We start from the raw sequence: 18,282 nt of genomic DNA, 5'->3' as shown, positions 1-18,282 counted from the left end.
AAACATTACTCTTCATTTGATCTGCCACAAGAAACAGCAACATTAAAATCATGAACTCAAATGTCATTGTTTAAAAAAAAAAAAATTTAAAAAAAAATGACTGTAACGGTGCGTAAATCAGACCTTTCTGTAACGCTAACGTTAATAAGCTTAAACGAAATAATTGTGTAGCGGAGTATTTTTTGTACACAGTGCCGCGAACTGTCAATCACTCCTGTACGCGTGCATCACTGTCCTCCTCGCAGCTGCAGCAACTTGCGCTCTCTCTCTTCATCAAGCTTTAAAACAAAAAGGGGACAAAAAGATCATATTGTCTTTGTGCATAGGCTATAGATTAATTAGATAAATGAATATCTAAATTTGTGCCTTGCCGTCTACGGTATTTTTTTAGAACTTAGAAAAAAGATGCTGCAGCCAATGAACAGCCAGCGGGGGCTGCAGGACGACTCAACCTCCGCAGACAGTTTTTAATGTTTATCAGACAATAAATACTCAAGATTTTGCTTTAGTATAACTCACAACGAGTTTCACACACCTTCTCCGGCCACGTTGAGTTGTTGACACTTAACAGCGGGAAAAGCGACACATGCGCTATTCACTTGTATAACTTAAGGGTGAATGGGTAATGTAGTTTCTGCCCTGGGTGGGATGAATTAGGAAGCTTGCATTGTGAAGGGCGCTCTGAAAATCGGCGGTGCAGGTAAAAGATTAAAACCTCTATTAAAACAGATGTCCAAATGAGCGTACCGGTACGCTACAAGTACGTTCTGGGCGCACGGAGAGGTGGCGGTACGCTCAAGAGCTATATTTGGAAGTGGCGGTACTGAGTACTGGTGCGTACTGGCCCACTTAAAGCACTGGCAATGACTATACTTTGGAATTTTTTTGCAGTCCACTTAGAATTCAACATGGAAATCATTTTTGTTTTTCATTGGCATTGATTGTTTTGAAATTCAAATGGTACTTACATGCCTGTGTTTTTATTTCTGTAATAAATATGGCTTTCAAGCCAACAGTTAATTTGGAGGATATTGATGGTTTATTGCAGGTATGTTGTTTACATGAGAAAATCTGTGTTACAAGTTAAACAAAAATTCCAATAAACAATCATATTTTGAATTTAAATATTTTGAATTTAAATTTAAATGTCTTGAGTTTACATTAATTATTTACATTTTACATTTACATATCCAAAAAGTTTCAGTCTTTTAATTGCGATTAATCGCGATTAATCGCGATTAATTTTTAAAAATTGTGCGATTAATTAGTTAATTTTTTTTAATCGATTGACAGCACTAGTTGAAAGTCAAATATCCCATGAGTTTATATTTCAAATCTGAAATCCATGTGCAGTGATCCATGAAAAATGAGATTTCTGCAACCATTTTTCTGAGACTGAGACCCCCCCCCCCCCCAAAATAAAAAATAAAAAAATATTTACCAACTGTATTGAAGGGTTCTAAAAACTATTTTAGTCATTAAATATAACACTGCAGTGGTCTAGTTTTTTTTCAATTATAAAACACTAGACAGTAACTTTGTCACAGTCTTCTGTCTTTCTGTCTTTGTCTTTCTGTGAGCACATGGCTTGTGTTGTGTTTGTTTGGTACTATGTGCTCACAGAAAGACAAAGACAGAAACACAGAAGACTGTGACAGAAAAATAGACAGGAGAGAGCACATGACACCAAACAAACACAACAAAAGCCATGTGCTCACAGAAAGGCAAATAGAGACAAACTTAGACATCATATAAGTGATTTATTTGAGCACTAGAAAAATACAATAAAAATGAGTAAGAAAAATAAATTAAATTAAAAAGATTAAAAAAAAAATACTTTGTATGCCAATTACAGAACATCCTGAGATTGCTAGAAATGCAGCATTTACAATGAATTGCAATGAAAATATGTGCTGAAGGCCAGTTATAGAGATGGTAATCAAAGAGATGTGCCATAAAGTCAATAAACCACTTTATATTCATATACATTGATAGCCGTGATTACACATTAATAGCGAGCTGATTTGCGCTCAAGCAGATGGTACTCATGCAGATACAGACACATTCAACATAAAACACACTCACACATATATGAAAATTGTTGAAAAATAAAACAAACAAAGAAAAAGTTCTGCCTCCATCAGCTGACATGTGCGTCAGAGCGCGCGTCACGAGCCGTCACGCGAGAGCACCAGAATTCAAATAAACTATCTTCCGCCTTTCTTTCACTTTTTTTGGGGGGGATCTTCTCATTCTGTTTGTGACGCTGTACTCTGCAAAACCATGCCGTGTTTACTACCAAGATGCCTCTGAACCTCTGATTGACCCTGTGTATGGCCATGACAGGTAAAATGCAAGATGGGAGTTCAGGTTCTTAGCTTTATATTTGATCGTGTTCTAGTTGGATTGTATTCTGATAGATTTATCTATAATGTATTATAAACTAATTGAATGCTGACTGTTTTGTGTTAACCTTTATATTTCTTTCCACCTTTTAGTCAAAGTCTAATCAACCTTGTGGTTGATGTGTCTAACGTGTGGGATGTTGATAGAGAATGTTCTGGAATGAGTATGTTTTATATTTTTACTGAATAGTCATGTGTTGACATGCTGATAAATTGAAATAACTCTCGAGTTACAGTAGTTCACAGTTGTCCTGGATTTGCAGACCACTTGATGGCAGCGTTATCTACTGTTTTGCTCAAGCTTTAGTACACGTTAAAAAATATTGCTGAGAAAATGCTAATGTCTTTAGGTTTCAAAGAGTGTTTTTTTCTTCGTCAGTTTATTTTTGTACAGTTAATAGAGGAGTCTAAATAATCTTTGTTTGTTGTTGTTTTTTCTCTCTATAGCTTTGTGGCATTCACTAACAGGCCTCTGTTGGCTTCCTCACACTAATGGAATCACTGCGCTATTGCAAGGTGGGTGTCTACTCCTAAGCACCCTCACAGGAGCTTACAATACTGTAAATAGATTTATAATTTATGCGGTATAGATGGTGTACCCACTGTCTGCAGTGTTGATAAATCTGCAATCCAATTTTGGCAAGTTTGACTTGAATGTTGCAGAGTGTCCAGATGCCAAAGCTAACAGTTTCTTCGTGGTTTTGCTGGTCTCCAGCTGTACATCTCACAGAGAATTTGAGGAATTGAATGCAACATAATAATCTACTGAAATATTGACTGCGTTGAACAGAACGGTGTCAGTCATAACTTTTTTTGGTTCTTGAAGAGTGTTTGTGATAAGGGAACAAACATTTACTTGGTTTGTTCTCACACGTAAAACAATTATGTAATTTCTTTGTAGTTCAAGGAGAATTCTGTGCTCTGTTTATTTATCTTTTTTTCCCTTTTTGTTCATGTCCTTTCTTTTTTCTCTCTTCTGTTTAACATATTTTAGCAAAGCATCATTTCCCAGCATGCCTCACTCATTTCACATCATTTCCTAAAAGAATGCCATCTACCATGTTTCAAGGGAGACTTAATATAAATTGAAGATCACCCCAGCGCAGTGTGCTGAAGTGGTTACTGTTCTCTAATTTGGATCGGTGTGTCTTTCACGAAATAAAGGTTTTTGTTATTTTTTCAAACATGTTAGTACAGTATAGCAGGGAAACAACCCACAGCTGATATTCCTTTAATATTTTGAGCAATGAAGATTAACAATATTTCTGAAACAATCAAGTATTTAGAGATTCTCTAATTTTGATCTCCACTGTATGTCCACAGTAACATCTTAACATTCATCTTGCGCCTGCACTGTTGTACTTGGACTGTCCACGCACAGCCCAATTTTTGCATCCGCGGATAGTCTGCATCAATAGCAGACTCTTCTGCATTTTGCAGAACATTGACGGCCGAAGTTACTTTAAATGCAATGGCTGAAAATGCATTCACCTTTATTTTCTTGACAGTAGTCATTTAAAATTGTTGATTGAAATGAACTGATTCTGTACATTTTACCACAAGACCATTTAAATGGGCTCTTGGGTCATATATAACCAGGAGTTGATGTTCCCCACACCTAATGTAGAACATGTTTCAATGTTCACATAATACAATCAACCATTTATAATTATAGTCAACATTTTAGTGTTTGGGTATAAAATGGCTTCAAAACATTTTCATAAGCTGAATGATTGAATAGTTGGCAGTTCCTATAAGTATTACCAACCATCTTATCACAGTGAATCAACCTGTTTGTGATGGTTCTGGAATGTGGCTGGCCAGGCCGTCATGGCAGTGGTATGGAGATTGGCGCTCAACTGCTGTTTTGTTTTTCTGCTTTTAAAGGTTGGCGCGTTTCTCAAATCCCCAAAGTTCCCTATATGGATCCTTGGCAGCGAGACTCATCTCTCAGTATTCTTCACTAAGGTGAGTTAAATAAGCACCTTTCTTCCTTCCCTCACTCTTCTACTCTCTGTTTCTTATTTGCTTTTATTTTATTTCGTTATTGAGTAAAGAATAAAAAAGCCAAGAATGTGCTAGCAGATAGATTTAGTGCTTTTGACATCTTTTGGAAGAGAAAAGGACAAAGAGAGGGGCAGTATGGGTTGGATGATGAGAGGCAGAAAGGTTTTTGGACTTATAAGGCATCCAGTGTGGTGTGTCCTGGCTTCAGCCCATATAGCATGCGGTGAGATTTGGCAGTCCAACATGCTCACGGAGAGGGATGGCTATTGTGAGGTGTATATTGTGTCTGAGTGGAAATGTCAGTTCATATAACTGTAGTACGTGGTGTTAAAGCACGTCCTTAGGATGCTGATTCCATGGATTTCCAGAGTGTTGTCATTAGGGCTGGCTGGTAAATGATATCATTTTAAGATCATGAAGTTTATGTTGTTAACGATGATAAGCTTTGAGGATTTTACTATGTAATGATTAATCTTAAACTCATCTGTTTTAGTTTATACAGTTCTGTTGTGTAGCATCTCTTTTGACAAATAATGCAATGTTGTTGTTTTTTTAATGAATCATTATATTTTCATTTGATGAAAGATTGTTTGAATTGTTAAAGTTTTATTAATTAGTTAAATTAATTTCATTAAACACAATTTTGATGATACATTTGTAGTTAATCATAAAATACAGACAGGAAACACATAATTTAGGGGAAATTCTAATGAATTTTATGGGTCCCTAAATTAAAAAGTAGCTTATTCTGTGGATTTTAATCAATGTCATATGATATGGAGAAAATATTGTGATTAATATCGCCCAGCCCTATTTGCCATATGTTTGTTAGACTGTTATGGCTACTTGCTCACTGACCAGTGTCAAAAGAGCTCATTCCAATTCTTTGTGGTATTTTGATCCCTAGATATGGCCTGGGTCCATCTTTCAGTGAATTCTTTCCAGCCATTTTATTGTTGACCAGTTGAAAACCCTCATCCTATAGCTTGGAAAAGTAATAGCACACCTCAGGCTGCACTTTTTGAGGTTTCATTCATGTCAACAGCACAAATCCTATGAGACGTGTCATGTCCTGAGGTTTAATACTTGAGCATATGGGTATGTTTTCGTCTTCAGACTGTAAGTATGAGCAATAGAAATGGTGATGGTTGTGGTTTTTATCATATTGCTGTTGTCGCTTTTTTAATTTGTCATGCCTGATATCTCACTTAACAATGGTAAAGTCACTGCAGTGCATGACTTCTCATGGCTTAAAGGTGCCATCTGTAATGTTTGGCAAAAAAAATCAAGTCATACTCCACATTCCATAACAGATGGGGGCAGTATGCCTCAATAAGGTGAATTGGTCTACTCTAGAGTAACAAACGAGAAACGGCATAGTCTCTATGCTCCGCCCCTACTTTCACAACAACACTACAGCCATAGCCGAAGCCTAACTGTGCGTTCACACCGCCGGCGTCTAGAGCGTCAAAAATCGCTCTTGCCGCTCTGCTCACGACACTGCAGAAAGATTTGTGAGCGCTCAGACGCTCTAACGTAGATCGAATGCTTATTTTGTATTTAAAGCGGCTGCAAAGCAAACAAGCTGGTTGATCTCGTGCAGACTAACCACAAGGAGTTATAACCTCATTAAATATTGTTGTGGAAGAAATATTAGGATCCTTTACTTAAAATGAACAATCTCAGACACCTTGGTCCACGTATCACTTTTAATTAATTTTTTTATGTCCCTGTAGGCAAACAGGGACACATCATAGATTAATACAAACGCTAAACAGCAATTATCAACCTGTCCTTTATTCTGCTTGAGAACGAATGTGCCAACTCTCAAGCATTCACCGTGAGACACACGCAATTGACTCTTTTCACACGCTTTTACGCCACACATAAATTTTTTCACGCACAGAAAAACCACGAAGCAAAGAGGACACGGAGACCAACAGACTAGACAGAGCAGGTTAGTTATGATACATAGGGCTGTGCAAAAAATCGAATGCGATTTTCATGCACCTCTCATCAGTAAAGACGCTCCTGTAATTAGAAGTATATCTCCAGCATGTGTTCAGATCAGGGTTGCCAGGTTTTCACAACAAACCCTGCCCAGTTGCTTCTTAAAACTAGTCCAAAACTAGCCCAATCGCGTTTCCGGGAGGTTCCCTGATAAAAAATGCTTCCCGGGGTTAAAATATTAATTTTTGGGAAGGGTTTCCCTGGTAAAATTAGCATTTTAGGGGCTAAATATCACATTATTGGTATTGGGATTGCTTCAAACCGCGGACATGAAAACAACCGCAGACTTGGCAACACTGGTTCAGGTGGAGCGGCAGTAACTGCACAGAGCCTTAGTCTACCGACAACTAACACAAAATCGCTTTCAAAATCGACAAAGAATCGCCTGCGATTTTAACATCGATGTTGTGTAGATTGTCAGTGAATTACGGCTCTGTGTAGTAAATGCCAACCAGTGTTGTCAAGTCTGTGGTGGTTGTTTTTCATGTCCGCTGGTCACAGCGACCCCAATACAAATAACGTGATATTTAGCCCCTAAAATGCGAATTATACCAAGGCAACCCTGCTAAAAAAAACTATATTTTAACCCCGGGAAGCAATGTTTTATTGGGGAACCTTCTGGAAGCGAGATTGGGCTAGTTTTGAGAAGCAACTGGGCAGGATTTGTTGTGAAAACCTGGCAATCCTGATCTGAACACACATGCAGGAGATATACTCCTAATTACAGGAGCGTCTTTACTGATGAGATGTACATGAGTAAAGACATGCACAGCCCTATATAATAAAATGGGTAACGTTAAGTTATAGCTAGCTAATTATCAAACGCAGCTACGGTTAGCCATCGCTAACATTAGCACATTTATCGAACAGCCTTCGATACATTTCTATGTTATAACTTCCCGAAAACAAATACACAAACATATAAAACAAACTTCTAGCGAAATACTAACAGCATTTAACTTGCAAGTTCTGAGTCGAGCCTCATTTCTTTCAGGTCCATCAGTTGTCTCCAGCGATTAAAAGCAGTGCCGATGTTTACTCTGGTATTCTTATCGGATTTGATTTGTGATTCCGAGCGCGGTTGTTTCCCTGTAGTGGGTGTTGGTCTCTTGCCAAGGGCTTCAGCTATCCTTCCGCTCTCTTCTCTGAACTGAAAGTAGTGGGCTGTACTTTCCACACGATTGACATCAGGTCCAGGTACGCCCTGCGAGTTATTCGTGTATTGCAGGTTGGCTGGTGGTTATGTTGCCCGCATACCGCCTCCCACGGCCGAAACTGGTATTACAACACCTGCCGGGCCGGGGCTAGAAATGCTAATGCTAATTAAGGTTGATATCTCTGCAGCACTATAACTTGACATTTTTTTAATGACATCATCGCCCTTATTTCTTCTCATTCTTTTGATGCGTGTAGGTCATGTTATGGATATTTTTACCTCAATTTCTGCATATGGCACCTTTAAAGGTCCCATGACATGGATCATTTCCTTTTCTTTAAATGCTTTTTAATGTTTCCTTAGGTGTACTTATATTGTTAGTATGATTTTTACATTTAAAATTTTGAAATAAAAAGCATTTTTAGATCAAGATATTAGCCCTCTGGCTTGAATGCTCTGTTTGAAGGGGCGTGTCTGCTGTGAGACTCCGAGTAAACAACAACTGTTGTGATTGGCTGACATCTTTGCATTCGAAATGCATATTACATGTGAAACCCCTCTCAAATATATATATATTTATTTATTTACTATTACAGCTGTTGAGATTAACGAATCGTGGAAGTGTTGATTTATATAATTATTTTTTCGATCTTTTCCCATCACATGAAAGGCTGCAGTGATGAGCATTGAGTAGACAGAGTCTGTTTATCGCGTGAATGCAGTGATCTCGTCATTATTGCAACCCGTTTTCTCTCACAAAATGCTTTCACCACAGCTAACAGCAAACACATGAATACAGTAAGAGCTCCGTTGTGCAGCATAACAGCGTCATTCATTGTAACGGCAGTTTGGGCATGTGTGCAGATATACTCGCGATGTGTAACAGCTCCGGAAATCACTCTCTGTAGTTAAATCACAATTTAAAAAACAGATTTGTTTTATGCTTCTAAGAGAAACAACCTGAAGTTGATCGTTTAGTCACTGGTTTGATTCACTGATGCATAAACAGTATTAAACGATTTAGAAAGAAAGTCTGTGTGAACTTGAATGATTAGCTAGCCATCAGAAATCACTGATCACAGATCAGGCATTAATGAACACTGTTACTCACCTGTTTGTGCCGGTGCTGTCGAATCCATATCATAAAAGTCAATTTGAAACGCCTGTGCTGACATTGCGACTGAATTATATGTAAATTTTTGGGCGGGCAAAGCAGAGAAAGGGGAGGTAACAATTCTCGTTGCAACGTCACAACGAGGAGATTCAAGATCAGGCCATATGAGCTTCCATTTTCTCAAAGGCAGAGAAAGATAGAAAAATCTCAATTTACACCGATTCAAATTTCTAGAAACTTGGGGAGCATATACATGCTAGGGGAACTCGTATTAATCTTAAAAAACCTCAGAAAGTGAAATTTTCATGTCATAGGACCTTTAAAGTAAGGCTGGGCAATATGGCCAAAACAATTATCACAATAAAATGTTTCATATGAGTCAATATCGATAATCATCACAATAAATTCCAAATTTTTATTTCTTACAAGTTTAAATGCAGATATTTGCTCCTTAGTGAAAGTTGTAGAAACCAACTGCCTGACAAAGATCAAATGTAAATTTATGTTCATTATCTAAAGCGGTAACGTCTGTAACAGCCAAATTTTACATGGTGAGATTTAATTATTCTGACTGTTTGAGTTTTATTCAAATTAACTGTTGGTTTTCCATAGTAGCATACATTTAACCCAGGGTGTCCATGGGGTCTTAAAGAGTATTCAAAAGTCTTAAATGCACTTTCCAAGTTATTCACTCTTGTCCAAATATATCCAAAGAGGTTGTATGTTAATGTTATCACGGTTAGCGATCACTCGAAATGTGTTCTACGCCCGACCCCAAATGGTTTGCAAACAGTTATAATAATTGATGTTACAAATGTCTTTTGAATATACTATGTGAACTCATTGTCCCTCTATTTTCCCTCTTCAATAAGTTTTGACAATTGATTTGTTTATTGGTCTATTTCTTGTTTCTGGTTTCTCTTTCTAATAAACCTCTCATTGGGTTTGTCACTCGATTTATTATCTTGTGCTTCTTTCCCACTCTTCTGAATTATATTGCATTGATAAGTAGTTATCACAAGCTAAGACTGTTTAATTGTGCCATCTCACAATCAATATATATTAAATGTAAGTTGCTGATGTAACCGGTTAAATCTTGAAGTGGCTATGAGGTCTTAAAATGTGTGGAAAGAGAGAAAGAAAAAAAAAAAGGTTGTAAAAATTTATCAAATTTAACTCCACGATTCCTGTATATACCCTGTATCCACAGTTAAAACCACACACATAGCACCTCATTACCATCATAAATATGTAATTATATGGTTTCAAGGAATTTATATGAGAAACGGTAATCTAAATACATTTACAGGGCTTCCGCGGGTCTTAAAAAAAAGTCTTAAATTGTACAGGAAAGTCTTATGATTTCAAGAGGTCTTAAATTTGGGGATGGAAAAACCAGAATTGCAATATGGCTGAATGTGACAATTTAACTTCCAAAGGCTAACGTTAAGATTTCATTAAATAAACATGAGTGCTGCACGTTCAAAGTTCAGTTCTGTGCTGCTTTGTGTTCTGCTGTTACCGGGGAAACCATTATATTCTACCAAACCTTCACCTGCTTGCAGAGAATGAATGAGCATTTTCTATAAAACTGTTGATTTGTTCAGAGTTCAGACCAATACGAAAATCGACCCATGTTTAATTTAGTTTATACAGAATTTATTTGCTTGGTAAAAGCCCAAATGCGAGAATTGGACTCATAAGATGGTGCACACTTTTAGAAAAAAATGTCTTAAAAGGTAGAAATGGCCATAAAAGTAGTGCTGTGAACACACAGAAGATGAAGAATATAAAAAAATTCTGGCGCCAGCTGTTAGCACAATTAGAGATAAGATATCAGCACAATAACAGTCTATAGCAAAATGTAATTTAATAGTTATCTATAAAATTAATAATCGATAAATTATCGATTTTTTTTAATTTTTTTGTACATAAACACTCCGGTTACTAACGTAACCTTGGTTCCCTGAGTTAATAAGCTCTATTTTCCAGAGTGGAGGTTGTCCTATAGGGCTTAGATGGAGGTACTGCATGGGTTTTTACCATGGACTGTATAAAAACATGGACGTAGTGTCCGTAATGTCACCCATAGACTGCTGAAGAGAGTTTTTGAAGATTAAAGGTCCCGTTTTTCACGCTTTTTTTGAAGCTTTGATTGTGTATACAGTGTGCAATTTAATTGAGGAATTGAGATTGAGGAAGTTGTCCTCGGCAAGCTATCCTCAGCAAAATGTGCTGCACATAGTTTTACATGTGGATTATAATTTTCAGGAACCGAGTTAAACATAAATTGTAACCATTAATCTCCAAGTACAGCGTCCCTGGGAAGCCCAAAAAATATGATTGGACTCCGAAATGAAAATAACAACGTTTCAACGACATGGCAAACACAAACACAGCTCTTCCTTCTTCTTCGTCAGAGCGCAACAAGGCCACGCCCCCCTTTTTGTGAATTCATGTGGGCGGAGGTTAGTCAAAAAACTGTTTTAGTGACGCCATTACTGCAGGAACTAGAGGGCTGTAGTCCAAACGGGTCGTTTTTTTGTAGGCGAACTCTGTTAAATAAAATATCTCGCTTGGCATTGAACTTTGAGCTTTAGAATTTTACAGATATTATTTATACTCTAACAACAACATTACACACTAACTAAAGTTTAAAACATGGGATCAAGAAGAAGGTGACCTTTAAAGTGAACAGTGCGGGCCATCGCCGTTTTGGCAGCCCATCACCGCGCGACTCTCCTGGACACTCGAAAATGGGCAAAAAGGCAGGAGCTGGTTGCTGAAGCCACGCCCACCTGTCACTCAAGTGACCACACACTTAATTATGCAGAACTTTAAGGCGTAATATAATTAAAAGAATGAGTTCTAAAAAAAAAATTACCCCCCTCACAGTTGTCAAGGACACAATTAGCTATTTAGACCAAAATAATTTTTTGCACCAGGCTGTAAACATTTTTCTGCTGGTAAGTTGGGCATTTTAACATGGGGAGTCTATGGGACTGAGCCAGCCTCAAGTGGCCAGTCAATGAATTGCAGTTTTAGTTACTTCCTTGTTGGCTTCACGAGAGAGAGAGCTGGAGGTTGCTGCTCTGTTTTTACCCCCAGGGCCAATGGAAGGCATAGATGAGCAGCAAACACCTCTTCAAGAGGGGGGAGCTTTCCAAATTCTCTTTCTTCAATGCCTCAATGAGAACAGCAGAAGTGGAGGACTTAACACACACCAAATAGGGGATGCGCCATATCCTGGTGAGTTTATGAATTTCCAGGAAGAACAGGGTGGGCCACTGGCGAGAAGAACATTGACTGTGTCCTATTAGGAACAACTCGTCTAAAAAGCTGTCCGCAGGCTCTTCTGGAGCCGACCAAGCTAGGCCAAAATCCTCTACAGCCTTGATGAGAATGTGGATAAGCTTGCTCTCCACAATGGGCAGTTGGTTGAAATGAAAGGAGGGTGTCAGGTTCTTAGCAGGAGCATGCCCACTCCTCTGTGTCAGAAGTGGTCAATGACTTAGAGTCATCAGTGACCACTTCCTCCTCAGATCTGCCAAAGGAAATCAATCCACTCGCAGCCGAGGTGTGCTGATCCTCACCTGTGAAGCTCAAAGGTGAATCGCGAGCTGTGTGGCGGTGTGAGTTCACTCAAGCTCGATTGGTCCCTGATACTCTGCTGTTTCTTCATCCAAGGCTCATGCTTCCTTCGGCTTCTTTCTTAAGAGTCCAATGAAGAAATGATCTTCTTCGCTGAAGGAGAAAAGTTCTGATGAATGCCCTTCAGAGCTGACTTATATACAGTAGTAGTGGGCTACTCTCTTTTGGTAGGTTGAAATGCCATTGGTTCGTGCAGTTTAGTGAACATGAAGAAATCAGGCTTCAGTATCTGTGTTAACAGGAGTTTCCCCATAAGCATGTTAAACACCACAGGAGAGACCGTTCGATAGGGAATATTATATCAAACATTTATCAAACTCCTGTTATTGTTTTATCAAGGATAATTATCATTTTATCGCCCAGCGATAAATCAAAGCTTTATTCAACTACATGAGAGCAAGACTTTTTAAAACCCTCTGGATTATAATGTTTACTGAGTTTTGTGTGAGTACCCTTGTGTTTTATCTTTTTACTCAACAGAGGAAATGCTCGTTTCTCATAAAGGTTTCCACCTGGAGGCAAACAAGATTGACAGCAAGCATTAATCATGGTCTTACACTTAAGGCCAGTTACTGTCAGTACATTATCCTCATCCGGCATTTGTGCATGTGCTGAGAGAGGGTCACACTAGAGACTAATTTTTTTCTATGATTTGTTTCCTTCCTGTTCAGGAAATTTCTGATTGTGATGGAGTACTCCTATCATTTTCTTATTATGTAAACTAGCCACCTTTTTATGTGCAGATCCTGCATAACCAAAATATATATATATATTTTTTTTAAATTCAGTGATTTTTGTCCTTATGAATGTCGCAAAATACTTCATGCTTAATTTTACAGTTGCAAAATAACCAATGTCATGTTAAATGTTACCATGTTACTATACTGTATGCAGCACTAATGTTACTTTGCTTTTAGAATTTAATTATCTTTCATGACTTTCATGATTGATGTCTCATCCTTATTGGATCTGCAGGATCAAAATCTTTAGGACTAACAAAGACTCATCTCAATACTTCTGCCCATGAATAACCCTTCATTGTTTCTGTGTGTAGGCCTGTAGTATGGTGTGTTATAGTCTGTTAGTATAGTAACTATATAGTCTTTGTACATAGAGCTATAAAATTTACAATATCCATCTCATCTAAGATCTACACATCTATCATTAGACACTGATACTTCCCCCATCCCTTGCTCCTGCGTTTTCAGACTCCTTAGTTATTTCCCAAGTTTCTTAGACCAAATCTAAGCTTGACTCCAGTATAATCTGTAAGCCCCATTGTAGTCAGTTGTTGTGATGAAGTAATTAAAAGCAGCTGTGATTCTAACATGATTACATTCTTCAGAATCAGTTATGTAACAGTAGTTCAGATGCTTCTTCTATTATCAAGTAGCATCTTTTGTCTGATTTAGTAAATTGGTTGATTCAGTTCACAGATTCATTGATTTGTGTTATGTTCCTCAATTATCTCAGAATTCTTTGTGTTATATTTGTCTTCTGTTTCTCATAAAATAGTTATTTAATAAAATACAGTTTTGTGTATCACTATTTGTTTCACAGCTCTCTGGAATACATTCTAATTAGTCAGTTGTGGTGTTCTGTGGTCAAATGTTTTATATGACTGCTTCATTGGTTAATTGTAACCATTGTCCTAGGCAGGCGATTTCCTACATGCTACTTTAATGTTTCTCATATCATTCTGGTCTTTTTCTTCTCACATAATACAGTAATTGCAGTCAAAATATTGAATGTCTATTTTTTATTCAGGAAATACTTCAGTAGGAGAGAAAGCTGTGCTGTTAATTTGTGAAATTCTTGAAGTTGTTAAGCATTAATTTCTCACTAGCTTTTCATAGGTCTTTATTAAATAATATTGAGGATGTAGCATCTTGGTGAAGATCTGAACCTCTTGTTACTCTGCTCTCTTATACAAACAGCAGCCCTTTTCAGTGCACAGACACACAAACACACACACACACACACACACACAATCAGTTATGCTCTCACAGGGCACCCACTTCTCTCTATCCACTTTCTTCCTGGGGCTGATTAGCGGAGCATAGCCTCAGGTGAGTAATGCCACGATTTCCGGTAGGAAAGCTGATCTTTTCGCCCCAGAGCTCTCTCTGTGTCCATCTGGTTTAGTTTTCCCCCTGGAGTCACCAGTAGAGTCAGCCACTCTGCCAGTCCCTCAGAGAGGGGAAAAAGCTCTTGGGCAACAACTCAAAGAGCAGCTGTTAAGAGGATGCTCACTAAAGCCTTTGGACTACCGTATTTTCCGGACTAGGAGTCGCACTTTTTTTCATAGTTAGGCTGCGACTTATAGTCAGGTGTGACCTATTTATCAAAATTAATTTGACATGAACCGAGAGAAATGAACCAAGAGAAAACATTACCGTCTACAGCCACGTGAGGGCGCTCGATGCTGCTCAGTGCTCCTGTAGCCTACCTCTGAGCAGCATAGAGCGCCCTCTGTAGCGCCGGCTGTAGGTGGTAATGTTTTCTCTTGGTTCTAAATAAATGCGACTTAGAGTCCAGTGCGACTTATATATGTTTTTTTCCTCGTCATGATGCATTTTTGGACTGATGCGACTTATGGGGCGGTCACACTGCACTTTTCGTTCCATTTACTTCCATTACTTCCATTTACACACCGGAAACGCAAGCTCATGCGAAAAATTTCGCATTCCGCTGCGTTCCAAAGTTCAAGTTTGGTGAACTCTGACCTGCGAATTCGCATCACGTAAAGATGTGGGACCAGTAGAAGATCGATACATCATTGCGTGACCTCTCTGTACAGAAATTCAAAAATGAAGGAAGTGCTATATAACTTTAGCTGTAGCGCAGCGTCCTATTTCATATAATACATATTTAAAAGATTATAAAAATAAAATAGAAAAGAAGCTGCATGGTTAAAGTCTAGTGTGACCGCCACTTTATACTCAGGTGTGACTTATAGTCCAAAAAATACGGTAAGTAGGTTGAGCTTGCATTGCCTAGTTAGCTAGTTTTATGATAAAATTCATTTTATTTGACCTTTTGATTGTCCTGAAATAGCCTGTTTGTTGTTGTTGTTTTAATCATTATAGGAGTACACAATTTCTTGATAACTGTCCAAAATTATCATGTTTGGTTGATTATTTAAGAAAGGCAGATACAATTAAATACCCAATATTGGTTGATAATTATGTAATTTTATGACAGCTGCTCGTTAGGTGTGGAGAATTGATATGGTTTTGTGGTTGATCTGGTCTAGTTTTTGTTGACTTCTGCATTTTTTCAGTGGTTTGTTTAATTTAGACACAAATATTTATCTCTTATGGGATTTGTCTGTTAATGCAATGTTCTTTGTAATGTGTCATGGAATGAGCCCCCCCCCCCCGCCTCTGTGTGCGCGCATGAGTTAAGTGTCTCTAATGTCAAGTTTTAAACCCGTTTCCCTGCAGATCTATACTCCCATTATTGTCTTTGTTTGTCTCTCTGTCTCTGCTTTTAGCTTCTAATAGGGTTTGTGTTCCACTCTTATCTGATTTATGTGCACACAAAGCAGCAGACACTACACAAATGACCTTTCACAGAGGTCCTGAGAGGGCCACGGACACACACAGACACAGCAGTGGACACTGGAGGAATGATCTCAGGTCCCAGTGGATGAACAGCCACACATACCCTGAGGACAGTGAGTAATGGAATAGCAGCTTTTAGCACAGCACACTGGTAACTATAACCGTGTATAATGCAGAGAAACATGATCCGTGACTACTGAACCAGAGTACCCCTGTTTATACCAAATCTGATGCTTCTCCTGCTCGCACACCCACTCAGAAAGGTGATTAATGGGTCTTCTGATGCTGTGGCCTTTGTTGGACATCAAGATGATGGTGTCCCTCTTTGAACACACTCACTTTTTTACCTCTCCTCTTATAGCTGCTTTCATGCTCTGCTTTGATTTGAGGTGATGAGCTTCACATCCCTTATTTCCTTCCATCCTGCTCTGTTTTTCTAGAGTCTGTATGTAAGTATGGGATGTTAACCTTCTTCTCGTCCCTCGCTTCCTTGTTCCACTCATCAGACCACATTCTGTCTCTGCTCTGATGAGGTTAACATCCTCATGTATTTACTGATCCCTTGGACCTCTTCTCCTTCCTTTCCACCCTTCAGGGGCCTGATCCTTCTTATACCCACAAACCACTGCAACCGGCCCTTAGCTCTTAAAGCTGTTTTCGTACAGTTTCCAATTCGGCCCCCTGCTCTGCGCAAAATACTTTGTAAATGATGGCGCTATAAAAATGAGGGATGCAATTTAATGGTTCTGTTCCAAAACATAGTGAGATACTTATGGAGAAAGTATCCAGGGGCTTCAGAGGTAATCTTTTGACGTAAAGGCTTAATTTTTCTATTGATGGATGGATATACTGTTGTTATGAAATGTTAAGAAGTTCCACTATTTGACCATTTAAATACTCTAATTAGTCATAGCAAACCATATTTCAAATTTTTAATTAATACTACTAAAACATCTGAACACAATGAATAGTAAGCCTTTTCCCATTATGTAGCCTAACAACATTGTAGCATCAAACTATTAAAATTTAACATGGAGCATTTTAAGTTAGTCCATTCTAAGTTTCTGTATATAACTGAATAACTGAATGGTAATAGTCAGTGAGTCAGCTCACTAGGTTTTGGAACAGAGCTCTTTGAGAGGAAAAAGAAACTGCAATGCTGGTAAAGTCGTCTGGTGCACACCAGGGCTCTGTCATTCTCTGCTAATTTACTGACTTTATGCCCCTAAACATAAACACTCGCCTTACTTTTATGAGTCCCACAGTAGCTCACCTCACTGCTGCAGTCGTGCTTCTGTAGAGCCCTGCTCTGCTACCGTGAGGTGCCCTCGATCTTTTGTACTGCCACCTAGGACCAACATGTTCTCACAGCGATAGCGCAACAGTGAATGTGATCCAACACAGGCTCTGATTTCTGTCAGCCTGAAAGACTTAAGTCAACACATTCTTGTATATCTTCATGAAAGGATGGCACAGTGGAATATACACTCACATATGTAAAGGAACAGAATAGGAAGGAAGGAAAATAATATCTCTTAATAGATTCATCAGACACCATGTATTTCCAGTTTCATCAGACAGTTGTCTCTCAGAGGCATTGTGCTGTCTGACATATCATTAATCATTCCTTTAGTGGGATCTGATCTTATTATACAAGCTTCAGCTTTGTAATGCCGCACTTACGCACACATTCTGTATGAACGCACTAGCAATTCTATGAGAAAGAAATATAACCTCTTGAGGTCCTTTCACACCTAGAATGATAACTATGTTAGTGTCCACATCAGTGGACAATTACGTTCCAAAGTCAAGTGGGTTCTAATTGTCTGTCAGTGTCTTTATTGTTCATCAGTCATATAACCGTACATGTGCCATCATCGGCCCTGCCTTGTATTTCATTTCTATCAAGGCTCTACATGGGTGTATGGCCAAACATACACACACTACTTAATACCCAAGGGGCTCGTAGTACATGCAGGGCCTCACATCCTCTCTTAACCCACAACAATGGCTTCTTCAGTGGCCTCTCACTAACACTGATGCCTGTATAGTGAATACTTCACCAACAAAAGAAATGGACACGACAGGGAGATGAAGAGATATTGTTAAATGTACAAATGGACAGACCTCGACTTCAAAAGTGAGACGCCAGAGGGAGTAAAGAGTGGATGTGATAGTCTAGTCAGTGACCCAGCCAGCTCTGACATATCGGGTGTCTAAAGCACTGCTGTCTGTGTCTGATGCTGGTGACATTTTCTCTGCCATTGAGAACTTCAGAAGAGCAGATCTTCCCGTAGTTTGAGTTACAGTGGTCTCGTAGCCGTAATTGGTAATGTGGCTAATGTGACTGTGTAATTGTTGCTGCTGCTTTGA

At 38.6% G+C, this 18,282-nt stretch overlaps 1 pseudogene; it reads left to right on the top strand.

The window, feature by feature from the left end:
• Window positions 1-1,932: 1,932 nt before the first annotated feature.
• Window positions 1,933-18,282, top strand: part of LOC128030198 (ubiquitin carboxyl-terminal hydrolase MINDY-3-like) — a 28,943-nt pseudogene continuing 12,593 nt past the window's right edge.

Source organism: Carassius gibelio, chromosome A16 (assembly GCF_023724105.1).
Source record: "Carassius gibelio isolate Cgi1373 ecotype wild population from Czech Republic chromosome A16, carGib1.2-hapl.c, whole genome shotgun sequence".
Lineage (NCBI taxonomy): Eukaryota > Metazoa > Chordata > Actinopteri > Cypriniformes > Cyprinidae > Carassius > Carassius gibelio.
This window is presented reverse-complemented; position numbering and strand designations above follow the sequence as displayed.